At 32.3% G+C, this 21,091-nt stretch overlaps 1 long non-coding RNA gene across 11 annotated transcripts; it reads right to left on the bottom strand.

The window, feature by feature from the left end:
• Nucleotides 1–3,619: 3,619 nt before the first annotated feature.
• On the bottom strand, nt 3,620–10,971 carry LOC144552383 (uncharacterized). 11 transcript variants are annotated; one of them, XR_013511105.1, is made up of 8 exons: nt 9,760–10,971; nt 8,781–8,885; nt 7,953–8,045; nt 7,509–7,610; nt 7,259–7,337; nt 7,077–7,136; nt 6,818–6,893; nt 6,048–6,703 (listed from the first exon to the last, which is right to left on the bottom strand). It is a non-coding gene; the product is annotated as an uncharacterized LOC144552383 (long non-coding RNA). The 11 variants fall into 11 exon arrangements; XR_013511107.1 differs by adding an exon at nt 3,620–3,831 and having other exon boundaries at nt 6,599–6,703; nt 7,077–7,610; XR_013511104.1 differs by having other exon boundaries at nt 6,048–6,348; nt 6,599–6,703; nt 7,077–7,610.
• Nucleotides 10,972–21,091: the final 10,120 nt, after the last annotated feature.

Genomic DNA, 21,091 nt, shown 5'->3' with positions numbered 1-21,091 from the left:
ACGGGAATCCGTACGGGCCGTATGCCTCGGGGCTGAACAGAAATGAAATCTGAACCCTGGAAACGCCTTTCTATCAATTGAAAACAACTCTAATTCTCTTTTATTGTTTTTTAAACTTGTCATAAATCAGTAGAATTATTAGAATTAAATCAAACTAATTTCTCTCACTTCTAGAATCTCAAGTAATTTTAGGATAAGTCCGGTCATTTTCTTCCGTCCCTGTGGATCGATACCTGAGCATACTCATCGATAGGATAGTGCACTTGCTATCTGATTTGACAGAGTATAACAAAGGTTTAAAAGGTATAGCTTGCTATACTGAAACTTTGTAGCATATATTATGTGCGAACAACCTGCACAAATTAGGGTCAGGTGGTTACTGATGGTGTTTTTCTATAGCTAATACAACTAATTTGGTTGCAAGCATACAAGCTTGTCAAGTAGTAGTTCGGGTGTTGAATCCACAGGGACAACTCGTAAAGTACTGGTTCTCGCCAATTCACTAAGCTAGACTACCGGAGTTTGGGTTGGTTTCTAAATCTAATTAAATTGAAAGAAGCAAATAATAAATGTCTTGGGTCTGATTCAAGTGTAGGAGTTCTAGGGGCTTTGGCATTCCAATCCACTAGGGTCTCAATCTACTTGATTCATGTTTCTAAAGCATACGTGGGCATCCTGTCTAAGGTGATAATAGCATACACTTCATGGTTAAGTACTTCGCGGGCTATTATCTTACCTTTAGGTTACTTCGGACTTCTCGGTTAAGTACTTCGTCCTAATAACCTATTCTTTACTCTTTTTGATCGGGGAGTTAATACAAGTGATTTTTATTCATTGATAATAGCGTACACTTCATGATTAAGTACTTTGCGGGCTAATATCGTACTTTTAGGATACTTAGGACTTCTCGGTTAAGTACTTCGTCCTAATTACCTATTCTTTACTCATTGGATAAATTCCTAAATCCATGTATCTGATTAGTAAGGTTAAACCACCCAATCCATGTATAAATCAAGCATTAAAAGAGTAAATTGCTAATAGTCAATAAAAACCACAAATCGAGTAAAATAGAGTGCACCTAGTTTCGAGTTTTACATGCCATCGCCCCTAGAGAGGAGATTAGTCTCTCATAGGGGCACAAACAGTTACAAAGGGGATAAATAAGTTGTTACCAAAGCCTAAAGAAAGGAAAATAGAGTAGAGAATACAAATCCAAGCACAAATCTCTTCTCCCTCAAGCTTTTCCTCTCCAAATCGCCCTAGATCTGAAACCCTAGCTCTTGAGTCGTTCCCCTGGTTGTGTAGTGTGAAAATGGCAGCCTCCTCCTTTGGGGAAGGAGAGATGGGCTATACATATCGTTCTGGGCCCATAGCAGCCCAAAAATCAGAGACTGTGCAGAAATTGCGGGTCGCAATTTCAGTGCAGAATTATGGCAGTGAGCTGCTCCAAGTAGTTCTGGAATTCCAGGTCGCAATTTTCCTCTGATTCTTGCCTCTTCATGTCGTCTAGGTTTCGATCGCGTCCGGGCTTGCTCTAAATTGTTCCCCTTTGCTTCTAATACCTGAAAACACATCAAAATATAGCAGTATCTCGAACTTGGTGCGATATCTAAACAAAACGACTTTAAACTAATAAAAAGGGAATAGTTTTAGAGACCAAATTCTACCAAAAATGTATATGAAATTTAGGCTTATCAGTTACGAGGGTAAGTCGGAAGAATGGACAAAAGTTCTTTCGCAAAACAAAGATTCTGACTCACCCGTGGTTAAGATCCAAAATCCTAGGGGCCAAGATTGGCTCATGGGAAGATCCGAGGTAACCGCTGACGGGAAGATAGTACTCCCAAAAGACGTGCTACCCGTTGCTCATAAAATGGTAAGAGTCTTTTGTTATAACTTTGTGTCATTCAAACAAAATTATAACTCTGTGTATATTACTTAGTCTTTTGTTATAACCAATTTTTTAATTAACAGTTGGAGGTGGAGGAGGAGGTCAATTCGGGTACCCGGACTGTCGCAAGACAAGAAGAAGACCTCGTGCCAAAGTTAGGGGCAGAGGGGCTGGAAGGAGGAATTCAATGGACCAAAACCTCGAAGAATACCTCGTGCCAAAGTTAACAAAGACGAGATGGAATCAAAATTGGCACAGGTACGCCAGGAGGTACGCGAGGAGGTACACCAGGAGATTACAATGGAGTACACCCAAAAGATGGTTGAGCTGAAATCAAGGTTGTTGAACCAAATGAACCAAATTACACAGCCATCCGAGCATCAACCTCCTATTTCTCTGAGAGTTCGGCGAAGTAGTCAAGCATCCGGGACCGAAGTGCTAGGCGAGTTGGACAATCTAAAGGTAATCATTACTTGTTCATAATCTAAAGGTAATTTTGATAATGTCATTAATTTGCTAGACAATATTTCATTCTAAAAACAACTAATTGCTGATAATTATTGCAGGAGGCCACAGCATGTGACCTCGTCATGTATTTTGGTACTACTCCTCTGACCATTGCTAAGGTCATTGTACATCCTCCTGCAGCCGGTAATCAACTAAGGCCCAACTATCTCCGCGTAGCGATTGACAAGGTCACGCAGGAATGGGTTGCGAAAATACCTCTTCCTGTCCCTGCCGATGATATGTTGGTGCTTGATGATGCCCGCCAATTCAAAAGAAGATTATAAATATTGTCAAGCATTAGTTTTCTATTATATCTATCTTGTATCAATTTTAAATTTCAAACATTAGCTTCTAAATATCTCATTATACTTTATCGGCAAATATATTTTTAGATAATCAATTTATCATATTTAACTTTAGTTTCATTTAATTATCTTACTCGTCTATTCGGAAAATATCCTTTGTTCGCTAAAGTTATCCATTTTATTAAAAGACATGTATTCAAACGTTTCGTACATTACTTTCAGTTACTAATTTCATATACGCATTTTGTACAATGTTACAGGCCATGATAATATTGGCCTATGCCATAGACTTAAATTTTCGATTTGAGATATTTAACGGTCGATATGAACCATTTAACATGGTCTCCGTATAAATATGTACTTGTAAACTAAATTTTACATTTCTTAAAATTTTTGTACTATTATTTTAGATGGGTAGAAAATCACTTGATCTAAAAACACTATTGGTCCACGCTATGGACTCAAATCTTATGTTTGAAAGTCCTAACGGTCGATCCGAATCATTCAACATGGTATCTGTGTAAACAGTAGCGGATTGAAGTTAAGTGAATGGGGGTCAACTAACCCCCATTTATTTTCAATTTTTTTATAATTATATATGATTTTTTATATAGTCTTGGAGTAAAATGCTATGGATAGTGTAAAATTGACCCTCATATGCAACATGAAATTTTTATATGATTGATTTCCGTTTACGTTTGACTCTCATAGTTTGAAAGTCTGATTTTGTCCCATAGTTTGAAAGTCTGATTGTCTGTTTGAGGTATGAAAATAACAATACAACAATACAACTATTATTATAATAGAAGGAGAGAGACACTGCAGAATAACAATACATCTAAAATAGAGGTCGAGTAAACAAAATCTCCATCTAGGAGAGAGACATTGCAGAATAATAATAGTTGTATTGTTGAAAATAAAGGTCGAGTAACTTCGTAGAAAATTGCAGGTCATGCAGCCATCAATTCTATCAAAAAGAGCTAGATTTACACAACATGCAACTAAAAGAAAGACTTGGATGCAATGTTATCAAAACCGAACTAGATCGAACAGTTGGGCTGAAGAACCCGGATCCGATCGACTCTCTTTGCGGTTTGGTTCGTTTGAAATATCGTGTCTGCTATTGAACTGTAAAAAAACAAAAAAAAAATGATTGATTCTTGATAAAATATTGCCAGATCATTTAAAAAAAATATATTTAACTAGTTGGTTCATTTTTCGCATTAAATGAGCGTGATAGAGAATGGGCCGATTTTTTTATTTATATCCAAAAAATATATAAATTTAAAAAACTAATCAAACCGCTTTTTTTTTTTTCAAAACTACCCAAACCGGAAAAAAAATTTCCGGTTTCAATACCAATTTCCGGAAAAAAATTTCCATAAATTGGATCCTAAATCCGGAATAATTTTTTCCGGATTTAGGATGTTTTTTTAGGAAATTTTTTTATAGGAAATTTTTTTTTCATTTTTCAGTTTTTATTTATAATTTATTTATTTTTTGTATTGAAGTATTACAAATATTTAATATATTTTTTTAAAAAATAGATGGAATACTATATAATTTGATTTATTCAAAAGACTGCTACAAATAATCCGGATCAACATTTTTCATGCCGGATTTTTTATGACCGTAAGAAAAATTAATATAATATAATATATGTATATGTATATGTATAGGTATATATAATATAATATATGTATATGTATATATAATATAATATATATGTTAAAATGTGCTTGCATATCAAATTTTATATTATTTATTAAGTATTTAACAAAATCGCTATATTCATACCATTGAATTTTTGTACCCATCTTAATAAATAGTAAAAAAATTTAGAAAAATGTAAAATTTGATCTGTAAGCACATTTTAAAATATCCATCATGTTGAACGGTTTGGATCGACTGTTTGGACTTTAAAATTTTGAAAATACCGATCGTTGAATGCCTACCGTTGAACGAAAACTTAAACTGAATTTTTAAAGCACTAAACGAGGGTTCTAATACCTCATATTTTTTATACCTCATCATACCTCATATTTTATATCTTCATTTTCATATATATTATATTATATGAGGAGGGTTCAAATGCCTCCATGTTTTTGTGCCTCCATCTCTCTCCATCATTTTCAAAGTTCAAACAGTCGATCCGAACCGCTCAATCTAACCTCCATACTAAAATATGTTTGGAGACCAAATTTTATATTTTTAGGAATTTTTTTACTATTTTTTTAGATAGGTACAAAAAATACTGTTTTTAGATGATTCAGATTTACTGATTTTGTACCTATCTAAAAAAATAGTAAAAAAATTCCTAAAAATATAAAATTTGGTCTCCAAACATATTTTAGTATGGAGGTTAGGTTGAGCGGTTCGGATCGACTGTTTGAACTTTGAAAATGATGGAGAGAGATGGAGGCATGATGGAGGCACAAAAACATGGAGGCATTTGAACCCTCCTCTATATACATATATTATATTATATATACATATACATATATTATATTATATATACATATACATATATTATATTATATTATTTTTTTACGGCCGTAAAAAATTCGGCATGAAAAATATTGATCCGGATTATTTGTAGCAGTCTTTCGAATAAATCAAATTATATAATATTTCATCTATTTTTTAAAAAATATATTAAATATTTGTAATACTTCAATACAAAAAATAAATAAATTATAAATAAAAACTGAAAAAAAAAAATTTCCTAAAAAAAACAAAAAAGAAAAAGAAAAAGAAAAAAAATTTAACTAGTTGATTCATTTTTCGCATTAAACTAGATGCTTCGTGTTGCGGCTATGCCGCAACCATTCTGAAGCTGTTGTGCGTTTATATTAATTTGATGGTCCATTCTAAAGCTTTTGTGTGTTTATATTAATTTGATGGTGCTGGTGTTGTTAATGTAGAAGCCCAGATACGTTGGTTAGTAGTTGTAGGATTTACATGCAGCAATTATCGAAAGGGAAATCATGGAAGATAAATGTGTGTATATTTTCACTGATGGCACATGTTTGGGTTACATTTAAAAGGAATGTGATTTTTTCTTAAAAAGATGGGAGATCTATTTACATTTTTCTTTTAAAAAGAGAGCATTATTGCTCATTTCTTCTATCTAATCTCGATGCCGCATTTTTACCATATTGGAATAAGTACCAGAGATTAATAATTGGGGAAATTATGTTTATTGGACCGGACAAAGTTATAACACTGTCCAGATAAAATTAAGACATTAAGAACCATGATAGGAAAAACAAAATATATCATACTGATCTCTATATTTTGCCAGTTGATAGATACGGTTAGTATGAACACTTGCCAAAATCATATGCAATTGGTAGTGAAGTAATTAGTTAACAAATAGTATGAAAAATTGTTACAAGGAGAAGGAAAACAGTGCGATGGTTGGAATTCTAAAACTTTTCTTATCTAAATTTATGCCTTCTTCCACTTTGTTGTTGTTGTCATTCAACTAAATCATGATTAAGGTTAGCTACTTACTATGTAACATAAAGTAGTTGTTTGCTATAAAAAATGCATGCTGCTTTCTCGTACTCACGTGAACCACTTGTAGATCCTAGTCCATTGTCTCCATGTTTATTTTTTGGAGTAAGAAAATGTAGAAGTGATCTGACAGGAATTGAAATATTACTAAGCAAAACCATAAGGAAAATTCATGCGGCAAAGGAAAATGGAACAAAGTTATCTTACTTTCACCTTTTCCTCGCATGCATCTTTTTGAGCTGCACGCGTATTCAGGCAATAATAGGAAATACATTGGCTTGGCATAGTGGAAAGTTGATAAATAAGGGGAGAACAAATAATGGTAATGGTAAATTGAGGCTGAACCCGAATGGGGAAAGAAGGTTGACGAAATTACCTCTCAAGAATGCAGTTAGCCAACTTTGTAGTGTACTGTTTGATAATGGGACACATTGTTCGGCCTCAATAACAATTTAAACCAAAAAGAAATTGCATAATTCACCTATAAATTAGAAAAGTACATGTACAGAAATAAGTAATTGAAACTGGAAGGAGGTGGGAAGGAAATTAACCAAAAGAATAATAGAGCAGAAGAGAAGTGAAATATTAACTTTACCAATCTGGGATGCAGAGCCTTCAAGTGCATGCAATGATAGCTACCAATCCCTTCAGTTGGCCATAATGAAAATCATCTTGTATAGGAGAACACAAAGTAAGCATAATTTCACAAATTGAATAAAGTATACAGCAAAGCAAAATGAGCAGAAATTCATTCAAGCATAATTTCACACATGAAATTGATTATTGTTTTTTTGGGCACCTTTACATTTGCAAATGCATAGGACACAGAATATTAGTGTGACAGTTGCACATACCTATATCAGTGGCTGCACCTATGCTGAATGGCGAGAGTAAGTACCATCAATTCTTGTCTCCTAAGTAGAAAATGTAAAATAATAAGTCAAATTGATTTTTATATAATATTAGTAACCCCATTTCATTCAACTGAAATTGATATTAGTAACCCCATTTCATTCAACTGAATTTGAAGTGTTACCAGAAAGACAAGTGGTGCCACGGAAGTAGTACTTTAGAAATATTCCAGCTATATTGCAAAATCCACTCACTTTGATCTACTATTGAATTCAGAGAAGAGCAGACAATATATCGATACACGAAAAAAGGAAAAAAAAATGAAAAGAAGAAACGAATACCTATCAATGTTTGACAAAAACATAGCCACTGAATTCAACCAACGAAAAATTAGAAGTGCAAAGAGATAGTGGAAACACAATTTATTAATTTACCTGCTCCTTCATCAAACTACTAGGCTTAAAAGTATCAGTCGTCTCTAGAGTAGAGAGAACGCACTCCTGGAGAAGTTATTTCTTTAAATATCAGCCAGTAATCTATGTCAAGAAGGATCTCAATTTCAGCCAGTAATATAACAATTATAGTTTATGAGGTAAGGCCTGAACTTGATGTTTTGTAATGCATGAACTGAATTTATATACATAAGAAGTAAAAACAAATATGAAAAATGAGATGAAGAGCAATCAAAGCATCTATGTTGAGTATTAGTTTCAATGAATGTATGGCTACGAAATAAGGACCAACAAATACATATTGAAATCCAGTCTATACATCTGCTTTACATAGTGTAGACAAGGAAAATGAAATGAAAAAAATCAGTAATTTTTTTTCCCAACAAATCTTTCATGTACCAAGCTTTGGAACAGGGAGGAATTGACCTTAGTAAAAGTGGAGAAGCTGATCTTCTTCGATTTGACTCCTTTTATTCTACTGCACTGGAGTGACCTGATTTTGTATCTCTAATTGGAGAACTGCAACATTAGAAAAAAAAAAGGCAGTAACAGCTGGTCAATGTTTAGGCAGTAACAGTTGGTCCGTTTACTATTTGTCTCAACTCATATGTTTGGAAGAAGTCATGATTTGTTGATTTCACTGTCTTCCTTGTCACCAAGGCTACAGCACCAAGTGAAATTATGACATAAATGGTTAGGCAAAATTCATGAAGAAATAGCCAACTGTTGCAGATACTCAAGACAAACTGGAAAATGCAGTCCCTACATCACAGTCACTTGAAAGCCTCTAAAGTATCTAACCGTTACCTACACTAACTAAGTTTCGATTTCATTAGGGGTACTCATTTGTAGTACAAATATACAAAAGATCTGAACCATGTAGAAATAAGGGAAAATAAGGGAAGGAGAATGTGGATACACATTTATTGCTGGAGCAGATGGCAAATGAGATTATAATCATATTTGAATCCATAGAATAATTCAATTAGTTTTGGAAAATAAAATATAGCATCAATAATGAAATGACCAATGCAGATTTGAGTTTGACTTGGTCCCATATGAGCTTCAAAAATGACTCGATGAAGTTAAGCTTCTGTGTGCAAATCTTTGGAATATATCTTATAGGGGCAAAATGCAAGAGTAGACAAGTGTATGTTTTCTTGAAGTTTAAGCATATATTTTTAAAATGCTACACAAATACTACTGAGGATGAATGTGACCCACACTAAATTGCTGATTAGACAAGGAACGCACCTGCATACACCGTTGCATGTACTGATTTGGTAGAGGAAATCAAAGACCTGCAAATAATGATCTTCTGAGCCGACAGAATTATTATTGATGCAGTGTGGTACAAAGCTGAAACAGAGAAGGTGTCAAAGTGTCAATAATCGACAATGATATGAAAAATGACATGACTGGATTCACCGTACGACTACAAGCATTATTTGGAAAAAAATTGACCAGATCACCAACTAAAATACCAGATGATACCAGAAACTTCTTTCGGACCCAATTCCTTTTTTTTTTTTTTGGACTGAAAGAATTTCTTTCAATCATAGGAGAATAAATGAAGCGTACTTCTTATTTTATTTATTCAGATCAGAAGTTGAAATAGCGTTTATCGTTCATAGCAAAACGGCTTAAATGACAGCACTATTACTATATTGCGATGCTATAGCGCCGATTATGCCAACAGCACCACAGCTTAATAGTTCGGAGAATACTATAGCACCGCTATGTAGAACTTCATTCAAACAACTATTTATAAATTTTTTTAACCTGCTAATGATTTCGAAGAGTGTGTCATAGAGGTAATTATCAACTCATGCACAGTATGGATAGGGTTTTACTAGAAGGAAAATCAATTTTTTCAAATGTGATTACAGAAGCCATTATTGTTGCTATCTGTTGTGACAGCAAGGAGGGAGAAAGAAAGAGAACTTCTTCACATTATTATTCTATTAATCAAAATATAACTACATAACACTGAATTGAGAAATATGAATATGGACATGGTTTTCTTTCTTATCCAAATCAGAAGCATTTCCTTAATTTTGGCAAAATCACCAACATTGATGTGTCAGTTGTGGTCCATCCTAGATTATCTTCAATTTCTAACTTGAACTTATAAGTGACAATCTAGGCGTGATTACAGCTGACACTATGTCACAGTAAGTTTAGTTATCAACAATTTCAAGCAAATTAATAGTAAAAAAGAAAGAGAAGTAACCTGTTAAATTTACAATTGTGGGTAGTTCATCATGGGTTCTAGAACCTTTGAAACCTCAGTTGCAAGATCAGGCCTTGCTTTCCTCTTAATTTCACAACACCTCAACCCCAAATTTGCAATCTTAGTAGCCACCTCAACCGGCCACGCTCCAGCTGACTTATCCTTTTCCACTGACTTGAAGATCTTAGCACCCAAATTTATGTTTTAAGAATATTTTGTATGAGAAGAAAAAAGAACTGAAACCACAATAAGTCAATAATTTGAGAGGCTTATAGAAAATAAAGACGAGCCATATCTTGACAAGAAAAATTCAAAAAATAAAAGGGAATTCAATGAAGGAAATCAAATGTTGGCCATTTTATATGAATGCAACCAAGGTTAAAGTTTCTGGTAGCAGTATGTATGTTTCAGGTAGAATCACTTCTTTTGTTTTGCCTTCATGCAAGGTTTTTAATTGAATTGGTGCTTTAATTATAATACCCTTTACCAGTAGATAATATCACCCTGTACCAGAAGTAATGTTACTTACTACCTGACCAAAATAACATTATCTAAATTTTGTAATTATACCTGTTTAAGGACTTAATACAGAGCAACAATATCACCTAAAATTGACATCAGAAACCTACTTCATGCTGACAACAAAAGAGAGGATACCCTTTACCAGTAGATGATATCACCCTGTACCAGCGGTAATGTTACTTACTACCTTACTACAGCATTATCTAAACTATGTAATTATACCTGTTTAAGGACTTTATTTAGCAATAATGTCTTTCGTTAAATATTTGATGGAAAAGTAATTTTAGTCAAAGCAGTGTATTGAAGAGGGGCTTACTGATTGAGGGAGAAGAAGACCGACGAGGCAGAGAGAGTGACAGCGGGTGGAGCAGCCATGTAAGAGATCGCCAATGGACAAGGCCGGCAAGAGAAAACCGAATGGAGAAAAGGGACTAACTGGGGGTGGTTGGGAGAAGGGAGCTGGATGGCAAAAATGAAAGGAACAGGCATGGCGTTGAAGAAGAAGGTAGGCGGTACCCAAATAGAAGGGGGCACGCGGCGTCGAGCTGAGAGCCACGCGGCAAAGAGGTGAGGGAGAGAGCAAAGGTCGGAAATCGACGGCGTGATGGAGCTTGACCTGCGACAAAAAATGGGAAACTTTTGCTGGTGACGTCACGTGACATCAGCGAGATAAATGGAAATCACAGAATAAAAATCGGAAGGCAGGGAATTGACACCCCATTCTCCTTTTATGAGTTATAATATAATGAGTGTGATAGAGAATGGGTAGCTACTAGCTAGACGCGCGTTCTTCTATCTCTTGTCCACGTGACCATATACTACACATCAAAAGCACAATAATATATAGTTAAATTCATAATTTTTGTTGTTTTATGAAATTTACAAATAAGAAATAAAATTTATTAAATATTTTAAAGAAATTAAGTATATGTAATCTAAAAATTTATATCTATTTGTGTTTATTTATTTATTTTCAAAATAATAATTGTTATTATTTTATTATTCATTTAATTTTCATATTTTTTTGTCAAAATTTTCTAATATTCGTAAATGACATAATTTATTGTTATTGCGTAGTAGCCTCAAATAAAGTGAAAGTATTGAATTGTTATATTTTTCTCCAATAAAAAAATATTAAAAGAAAAATATATTGTTCCACAAAGACGTATATTTTTTTCTTAATATTTTAAGAAAAATATTTTAAGTAAACATCGAGAGAAAAATATACAGTCCCACAAAGCATGTGGGGAGGGGTTAAAACACATTTATCAAAGATGAATTCAACAATAATATTGACACAGTAACATTTGGGAGAAAGTATTCAGATTTAAAAGCATATATAATAATATTTTTTTTGGAATATGTATTAAATTTTTGAATTGGAAGTATATAATTGCTATAATACCTTTTGGTATTAAGACTTAAATGTATAGATATTAAGACTTGAAAGCTTAATTATTTAGGCTTAAAGAATTCATTAGAGAACTCTTAAGTAGGGCTGTAAACGAATCAAATCGAATCGAACTTATCCCAGTTTGAGTTTGAATAAGATTTAAATTGAATTGGTTTGATTAGTTCAATATTTCCTTATCTTTTATGCTGCTGGATTGATTAAAATCACGACATGGACCTAGCCAAATGAAACTTATTTCATTGTTAATTTGTTACGCTGCTAAAACATTTTCCTATTATAAGTTACCAATATATTAACAATTTTGAGTGGTGATATAAGTTTGGTTCCTGCATTATTAAAGATTAATGGTTGAATCCATTAGTTGCATTATTTGAGATTCGAACCTAAATAGTTCACGAATCAATTTCAAACGAATTATACACAGTTTGAGTTTGATTTGAATAAGATTCGAACCGAACTGATTTGATTTGTTTCATAATGAACTAATTTTTAATCGAATAAAACTCAAATCGAATCACGAACTACGGATTTTTTTGCCACTCCCACTCTTAAGTGCTGTTAATTGAGTTCAGGGGCAGAGCCAGTATAAGAGAGTATGGGGGTCAATTGACATTCATTTATTTTCAAAATTTATGTATTTATACATGATTTTTTTATATAGTTTTAGAGTAAAATGCTACGGTATTGTAAAATTGATCTCATTCGGAGTACAAAAATTATATATAATCGGTCTCAATACCTTGAAAGTTTGACTCTACCCCTAATTAAGGTATAAAGACTTGACGTTTCACTATAAAACTTGCGCTTGCCAACTAGCTAGCGTCAAATGTAAAATGTTTAAGATTTGATAGATTATTTGATAGGTATAAAGTCTTAAAATGAGTACTCTTTAAGTTTTGTTAATTGAGTAATAAAGATTTGTACGCATATATCCAAAGACTCGCACTTGCACTTGCACTTGCCAACTAGTCAAACTTGGACTATATATTAAAGTGTAAAGACTTAGGCTGTTAAGTAAATTCATATGAAAAATGTAAAATGTAATAGATCATGTAGTCAGTATAAAAATATGCTAGATATAGAGCCGAAATTTTTATTAATATTTTAAAAAAATATGAAATTTCAGAAACTATTAAGGTTTTCACGTTATTTTGATATCTACTCAAACTGCAAATTTTTTTTGCGGCTTTAGACTGAATTATCACAATTTTTTTTGTGGTTTTGGAATTCCAAAATTCAAATTTTTTTTGAGGTTTAAAAAAAAAACTATAACTTTTTTCGGTTTCATTTTTTTTTTGCATTTTTCATACTTGTTTTATTTAAATAGAAATATTTATAATTTATTTATTTTTCGTATTGAAATATTAGAAATATTTTATATATTTCTTTAAAAATAACTTTATTTTTTTATTTTTTTTTAAATAGATACAAATTTTTAGAAATTAAATGTACTAGAAGGATGACAATATTTTCTGTATTTACTTAGAAGTGACTTTTGAACCGGGATCAATAACTCAGAATCCAAGCATTTTTTTCCCAATAACACAAAGAAATATATTAATTTTTCTTACAATAACACATGAAAAATGTTGATCCGGGTTATTTGTAGCAGTCTTTCTACTAAATTAAATTATATAGTATTCGATCTATTTTGAAAAAATAATATAAAATATTTCTAATATTTCCATACAAAAAATCAATAAATTATAAATATTTCTATTTAAATAAAAAAAAGTATGAAAAATGCCAAAAAAATTAAGACAACAAAAATTTATATATATATATTTTTTGAAATGACAATTTTTTTTGTACAGTTTTAGACTGAATTACCGTAAAAAAATTTTACAGTTTGGGTAGATTTAAAAAAAACACAAAAACCTAGATAGCTTCTTAAATTTCATAATTTTTTTTGGATATTAATATAAATTTCTGAATATCGAGACTGCATGTTAAATATGTGGTCTTTTGGAAAGTGGTGTAGCTATCTTAGAGATAATAAGGTGGTCCCACTCAAAGATGGTCAATTGAGAGATTTTACCGGTATATATTGAGTTTGGAGGATTGTTAATTTGTTATTACGCTGTTCTTTGTCTTGTTCCAGTCCAGATATATTCAACAAATTAATTAGGTGGTCTTTACTTTAATTGACCGGTATTTTTATAGTACGATTTTGACTTGAAAGTTGAGAGAAATTGTTATTACCTCATACCCAATTTGTTCTTAAATTTAGTCTGATATCAGAGTTTTCCAATCTATATCAAGATTTGCATGAAAATTTTAAAATTTGTGCTGATCAAACGTGTACGAATCTTGATGCTGATCAGACGAGATTTATCAAACACATACTGAAATTCGTCCGATGCCCAGGTAAAACAAATCACACCTAAATAAAAAATTAAAAAAAAAAATTCGTAAACCTTGAATTTCATTGGAACTAAAAATTTTCTTTAATAAAGAAATGAAATGGAGGATCATGATAAATAAATAAAACTACCTGACCAAGCCATCCGGTGCTTTTCTAAATTCACCTCTTTTCTATCTTTTTTCTATCATTTTTCTAAAACTCAAATCTTGACTTGAACAATCCGAACGACAACACGACCGGGTCTGTCTATCATTTTTCTAAATTCACCTCTTCTCTATCATTTTTCTTTCATTTTTCTAAAACTCACCACTTTGATTACTTGGGCAACCTGACCAAGCTAAAACTTACCTCTTTTCTGTCATTTTTCCAAATTCTTTCCCAGTGGATCCACGCATTCAAATTATTGACCCAATTAGTATAGTAAATTTTATCATAATTTCTCTTTCTATATTTGAATTACAAATGGTTCCCACCACACAATTAAACCTCTCCAATTCTCTCTGTCTTCCAAGCAGACCCCATCCCACCACACATCGACCTGGTAAAGCTCCAGTTTGAGGATTTACTGGTCGGACCGATAGTTCAGCCGGTTTGACTGTTAATTTTTAAATACTTGTATATTTATTCATAAGATATAATAATTATTATTTATAAATAATTATATTTTATGTAATAAAATTTCCAATATACATTTTGTACTATAAAAGTAAATTTATATATATATTACAAATAATAAATTTTTATTAGAAAATAATATATTTATTGTAGCTCAAATGTAGAACTCATTCTTAGAATTAGTAAAATAAAATATTTGAAATATTTTTTTCATCAAAGAAATTTAATAATTTTATACTTCATATTAAAATTGAATAACATTAAAGAAATTCTTTAGTTTTTGCGATTAAGTGAACCTCTAATGATTCATATTATAACTAATATTTTATTTTTAAAAAAATAATATTGCAACAACTGTTGGATTATTTTCAAATACATAATTATTTACAAAAGTATGTTACAAAATATAAATGACTATACGTAGTTAGCCACAGAATAATACATATTAGATTTCACTTTTTCTCCTAAAAAGTTACTATCTTTTTTTCTCAAAAGCTGTTCATTTCTTTACAAAATTGGGAATAGATGACAGTGGACACAAAACCAATAGAAAACCGTTTTATTTTTTTTTGTTTTTACTCCGATTTTTTTTATATAAAACCGACCAGTTTAATTAAATATATCCAGTTCTATTGCATGTCCGGTCCAAATAGCGAATCAGACTGTAAACCTATCTGGTTTTGGTTTATTCCGGCCGAATCGACTAGTCCGGTCTGATTTTGATAACAATGCCTCAAATCTTTCCAAACTTGGGACTCAAGTTTTTTTCAGCTCGAATCCGAATGTTGGCTTGCTCATGACTCGCTCGTTGCTAAAACGAACGAGCCATGAGCTTGATCTAGCTCGGACCGAACCAGTTCATTGCTAGCTAGCCCTATTTCTATTTCTATTTCTATTTCTTTTTCGCTGAAATTGTTTTTTTTATCAAATAGTCAATTACATGGCTAAAAGGAAGGACAATCTTCTTAACTTTGTAAGAAAAATTACATGAGTGAGTCTATGGTACTATGCATATTACGATTTGTTACCGTGCTACGGCTCTATATTCGAGTTTTCAAATTCTAACGGTTGATCCGAACCGTTCATCTTGTTTTCCATATTAATATGTGTTTGGAGACCAAATTTTACATTTTTTGAAATTTTTTACTATTTTTTTAGATTTATTGAAAATCACTGTTTTTGGATGGTCCAGAATTTTCAGATCAAGTGATTTTCTAAATATCTAAAAAAATAGTAAAATTTTTTCAAAAAAATATAAAATTTGGTCTCCAAACACATATTAATATGGAGAACAAGATGAACGGTTCGGATCGACCGTTAGAATTTGAAAACTCGAATATAGAGCCGTAGCACGGTAACAACCCGTGATATACATAGTACCATAGACTCACTCAAATTACATTGTCCCGTCTCCCAAAAGGTCAAAATAAATAAATAAACTGCAGCAATTAATTTGGGACTATATATGACATCCCCAAATTAAAGAATTTTTTTTATAAACCATAATTAGAAAAAAAAAGATTTTTTTTAGAAACCAATATAATTACTTTTTTTTTAACAAAAACTATAAGAGCCGAAATACTATTTTGGTCCCAACCATTTTCATAGATTTTGAGAAAAAAAAAACTTTGAAAAATTGTAAAAATACATGGGACCGAATTGCCATTTTGGTCCAAAAAAAAAATTTCGGAAATGAAATTTAGATTTTTGTAAAAAAGAAAAACTAATCACATTTGTTTCCTAAAAATCTTTTTTTTTTTTTCTATTGATGGTTTATAAAAAAAAATTCCAAATTAAAAACCATCACGCAAGTACATAGTAGCAATCAAAATTCTTCAGTCAACCTTAATTAATTATATTTCACATGTCACATGTATTTTAATATTTATATGCAGATTTATTAGTACGGTTCAAACAAGTTGAGCTATCGAGATATTTACACGTTACAGTTGAAGTGGGTCTGAGTATTATCGTATGCCATAAATAAGATACATATCTCTTGATGGTCCTCTTGTAGAAAGGTTAGATTTGTGTTCAAAGGACTTTGAACAAAATCCTATCTAAAACCTTGTCTAAACTACTGTTCGATTGATGATAAAATTCATGTGAATGGTAGATTCACAAGTCCATTTAAATTTATTAAGTTAAAAATATGTTCACACGAATCTCAATGCAGTTCAAACGGTTTGAGTTCGGCTTGGGATAAATTTCATCCAAAAGCTCTTTGGGTAAAAAAAAAGAAAGAGTATTATTTTTCGGGCACAAAGCAAAAACTTGTTTGATTTGAGATTGTCATTAAATATTCATGGCTTAAATTGTCAAAAATTTGCATGACAATTCTCAATGTTTACAAAATTTGCAGGAAAGCTAATAGGAATAACAAATCCAACTGATTCAGTTAGTGCACTAATGATGTTAGTTATGAGAAAGGCTGTTAGCCGATGTTAGTTAGATAGATGTGAGATAGGTTGTTAAGCTGTTAACTATCAGTTAGAAGTAACAGCTAGCATATCACTTTGTATTCTCTATAAATTTCTTTATTGGCCTATTGCTTTAAATTAAGGCTCTAAATAGCGTTTATCACATCATAGCGGGAAGCCCACAAAAAAAGGTATAGCAAAGCTATGCTACATAGCGTTTTTTTATTTTTATAAAAATTATATTATATATTTGTACTAAATATCAAGATTATCTAAGTCTCATATAACAATAAATAACATCAAATTGATTAAAAAATTATAATATTCCTATTGAACCAATACAAAGTCCAAATTGCGACTCAAAATATCCATAGTAACTAATATTATAAATTATCGATCTTTTTCTATTCAAAATATATTCAACATCGTGACATAATCTATCTTTTTCTATTTAAATTTCAAAATAACCTAGACATCCTGGCATAATTAACTATTTTAATCTATTCAAAATATTCAAACTACCATATAGTAAGTATCATTTTGTTACTTCAAGAAATATCTTAATATATTCAATCTGAGTCTTTATTTAAAGCCCATATAAATTGAAAAGAAGAAGGAAAAAAAAATAGCTCATGTTGCATAGCGTGCTGTAGCTTCCTTATTTGATTTCGTTTGATTGATCTCTCATTTAATAATTAATAGTTTAATATAAAGCTTAGTACGTCAATTACAAAAAGAAAATCACAATTAAAATCCAATCTAGACCTTTATTTAAAGCTCATATAAATTGAAAAGAAAAAAGAAGAAGCTTATGACGTTGCATAGCACGCGCTATTTGCGCTACACGCTATGTGCTATAGTGGACCGCTATTACCGCTATTGTGTCCGTAGCTCAAATAGCACGTTTTGATGCCATAACTTAGCGTTTAGGGTCGAAAAACACTATAATGCGCTATTTAGAACACTAGTTTTTAGAGTTAAGTTCACAAAAAAACTTGATGAACTTAAGAACTCCCTAATTGTATTCTTTAATATTATAAAAAACTCACATATTTGTCCAATTTCTCCTTTTCTTCATTAATTCTAAATTTATCACCCTTCTAATTAAATTCATAATTCTCATTTTGAGCAAAAACATGCACGGTTTTTTAATAAAAAAACTATATATGAAGTTGTACAACTGTACACAGTTCATTATTATTAAACAGTGTACATATAAATGTGACTTTCGAATTCACTTAAAAACTTTTAGACCGTATACGTATATTGGAGTTTTTTTCCACGCAAGTGACTCCTGTACATTATTACATACTGTTAATACAAACATTTTTCACATCCGTATATAATATATTGTTTATAATCGTGTTAATATAAATATTTTTCACATCCGTATATTGGAGTTTTCAGACCGTATACGTAAGTTGTCCATCATTAACATTTTCCTTGTACGTTTATAAACATTTCAGAAGGTGTGAGAATGACATCAAGAGAACATTCGTGATTTACCATCTCATCAAAGAGATGCATGGAATGTTGTTTCCAACCCCAATTCATTCCACATGCGATGCACCGTGCACGTGTGTCCTTTCATGTGGTACCAACTCCATTATTTGCATAAGAAATTCTCCTTAGGAAGGACACAAGAAGGGCTGTACATTGGCCCTGGTTTAATCAGTTTTGAACTGAACTAAATTAGTTTGGACTAAACAGTTTAATTTTTCAGTTTAATGGTTCGGTTCGGTTTATTTCAAAACCAAATTATAATTTCAGTTTGGTTCGGTTTGAAAATTTTCAAAACCGAAATAACCGAACCAACCGAAGTTTTATATATTATGAATTTGAAACAGACCGTCCCGATTTATTTCGTAATCAATTGCTTTAAATACTTCGATTTATTTTTTATTATTCCAGTTTCTTTCTTAATACCTTGGTTTATTTCTTAATATATTTCGGTTTATTATAAATCAATTGCTTTAAATAAAAAATAATATATTTCGGTTTATTATAAATCAATTGCTTTAAATAAAAAAATAATATATTTCGGTTTATTATAAATCAATTGCTTTAAATAAAAAATAATATATTTCGGTTTGAACCGAACAAACCGAAATAAAACTTTGGTTTGGTTCGGTTAGGTTGTAATGCTAAATTGGTTCGGTTTGGTTATATTTTTGAAACCAAATTATAACTTTGCTTTTCCTAATTTGGTTCAGTTTCAATTTGTCACACCCCGCGGCCACGGGTCGTAACAGTCCCCCGCCGTAAGCATACAACGCCGTGTATGCTTACAAGGCAATTACCAATTCAAACCGAACAACAAGCAATATAAAACAAGTTTCTAATATATAATCAGAGTACACAGTCTGGTCAGAATATAATACAACAAAAGTATCTCATTCGGATACCAACCACGAGGCCTACCCTAAATCTATACAACAAAACAAATCTAGGGTCATGAAATGGTAAGCTACTAAGGCCTACTACTCGCGTGCCTCTCCAGGATCAATCGCACCAGTACCTATAAAATAACCCGAGGATGGGGGTGAGAATAAATTCTCAGTGCAAAATTTGCTACAGTTTAGATTATTGGACTTGCAATCAAACTCCATATTCACCAATGAAACCCAAACCATAACAATTCAAACAGATATATATATATGCTCATAAATAACAGAATGCCAATGCTCGACAACAATTAATCAAACTGAATCACAGTTTACGGAATTTCCAAGATGAATTTCAAACACAACACATATTTTGGCTTAACTCGATTCATTAGGGCTTGTAGTAATTACAGATGTTCTTTCGAGCTGGACCCTTTATCAAACCTTCGTCTGTAGGGTTACTGACACCTACAAATGCTCCACCGAGCTGGACCCTTTATCTGACACCCATCTGTAATCGCTTGGCTTAACAGTTATTAAGGTCTGGTTCAAGTCACATAAAGAAAATCCTCTTTAGAATCGTTTCCAATATTCGCAATATTCAATTGACCTTCCAAATGCATTAACACGTAGGAGAATGCCACCGAGCCACAGACGTTACACACTAGTCACCCACGATTCCAATTCACACATCATAACATAATCACCCTCCCTCGTCCCAACCGGTACTGGGAAATATTGAGGGCCGCTCACCTAAGGCCATTAGGATCCTGGGAATCAAAGCCAGCATACAGCCCGACTTTGCAAATTCATTGGATCCAAGTGCTTAACTTCGTAAATCCATTCACATACATATCAAATCGTGGTGACTTTCAATCAAATCAGATCATAATAGATCGACACAACCTACAACCATACCAGCATGCAAATCACTCAAGTCACATTAATTCAAGTTTAATTTGATTGGGCTATGCAAATGCTTTACACAATTCAATGATGCAATCAATGATATTCAACATGACAAACGAATACACAGTTTAATTCCTGAAAATAAAGTATCAAACAAGAATAAACAGTCAAAGAAGCTCAAGGAGCTAGTTTACAAGAAATTCAAACACAAATCTCGGGTTTAAAATGAAAACCCGAGCAATCGAGAAATCCGAGATTTTAGAAAGAAATGGAAAGAGAAAGAAATACCGAATAGGAGAGCTAGGAGAGATCCACGGCTGCTTACTCGGTTCCAACTTCGATTTCTCGCAACAATCGGGGGTTTGAAAGGAAGAGGAAGCTCTCTCGCTCTTTTTCTTGGCTGTTGGGTGAAAATCACTTAAAAATGGGGAAAGGAATGAAGTGGGAGAGAGAGAGAGAAGGTTGAATTTGAGTTTTAGGGTTAAAATTACCCTGAGTGCGGATGCACTCATCCGCAGTGCGGGTGGCTTCACCCGCACTCGACACTTAGTCAGTTTTCAAAAAATGAAATTTAACACATAAATCATCCGCAGTGCGGGTCACTTCACCCGCAGTCGGAACTTAGTAAATTTTTGACAGAATTTCAGAAAAAGTCCGAGCGTAATGCGGACGCACCCACCGCAGTGCGGATGGCCTCACCCGC

Source organism: Carex rostrata, chromosome 4 (genome assembly GCF_964058835.1).
Source record: "Carex rostrata chromosome 4, lpCarRost1.2, whole genome shotgun sequence".
NCBI classification, from domain to species: domain Eukaryota; kingdom Viridiplantae; phylum Streptophyta; class Magnoliopsida; order Poales; family Cyperaceae; genus Carex; species Carex rostrata.
Note: the sequence above shows the minus strand (reverse complement) of the source record. Positions and strands in the feature narration are given on the sequence as shown.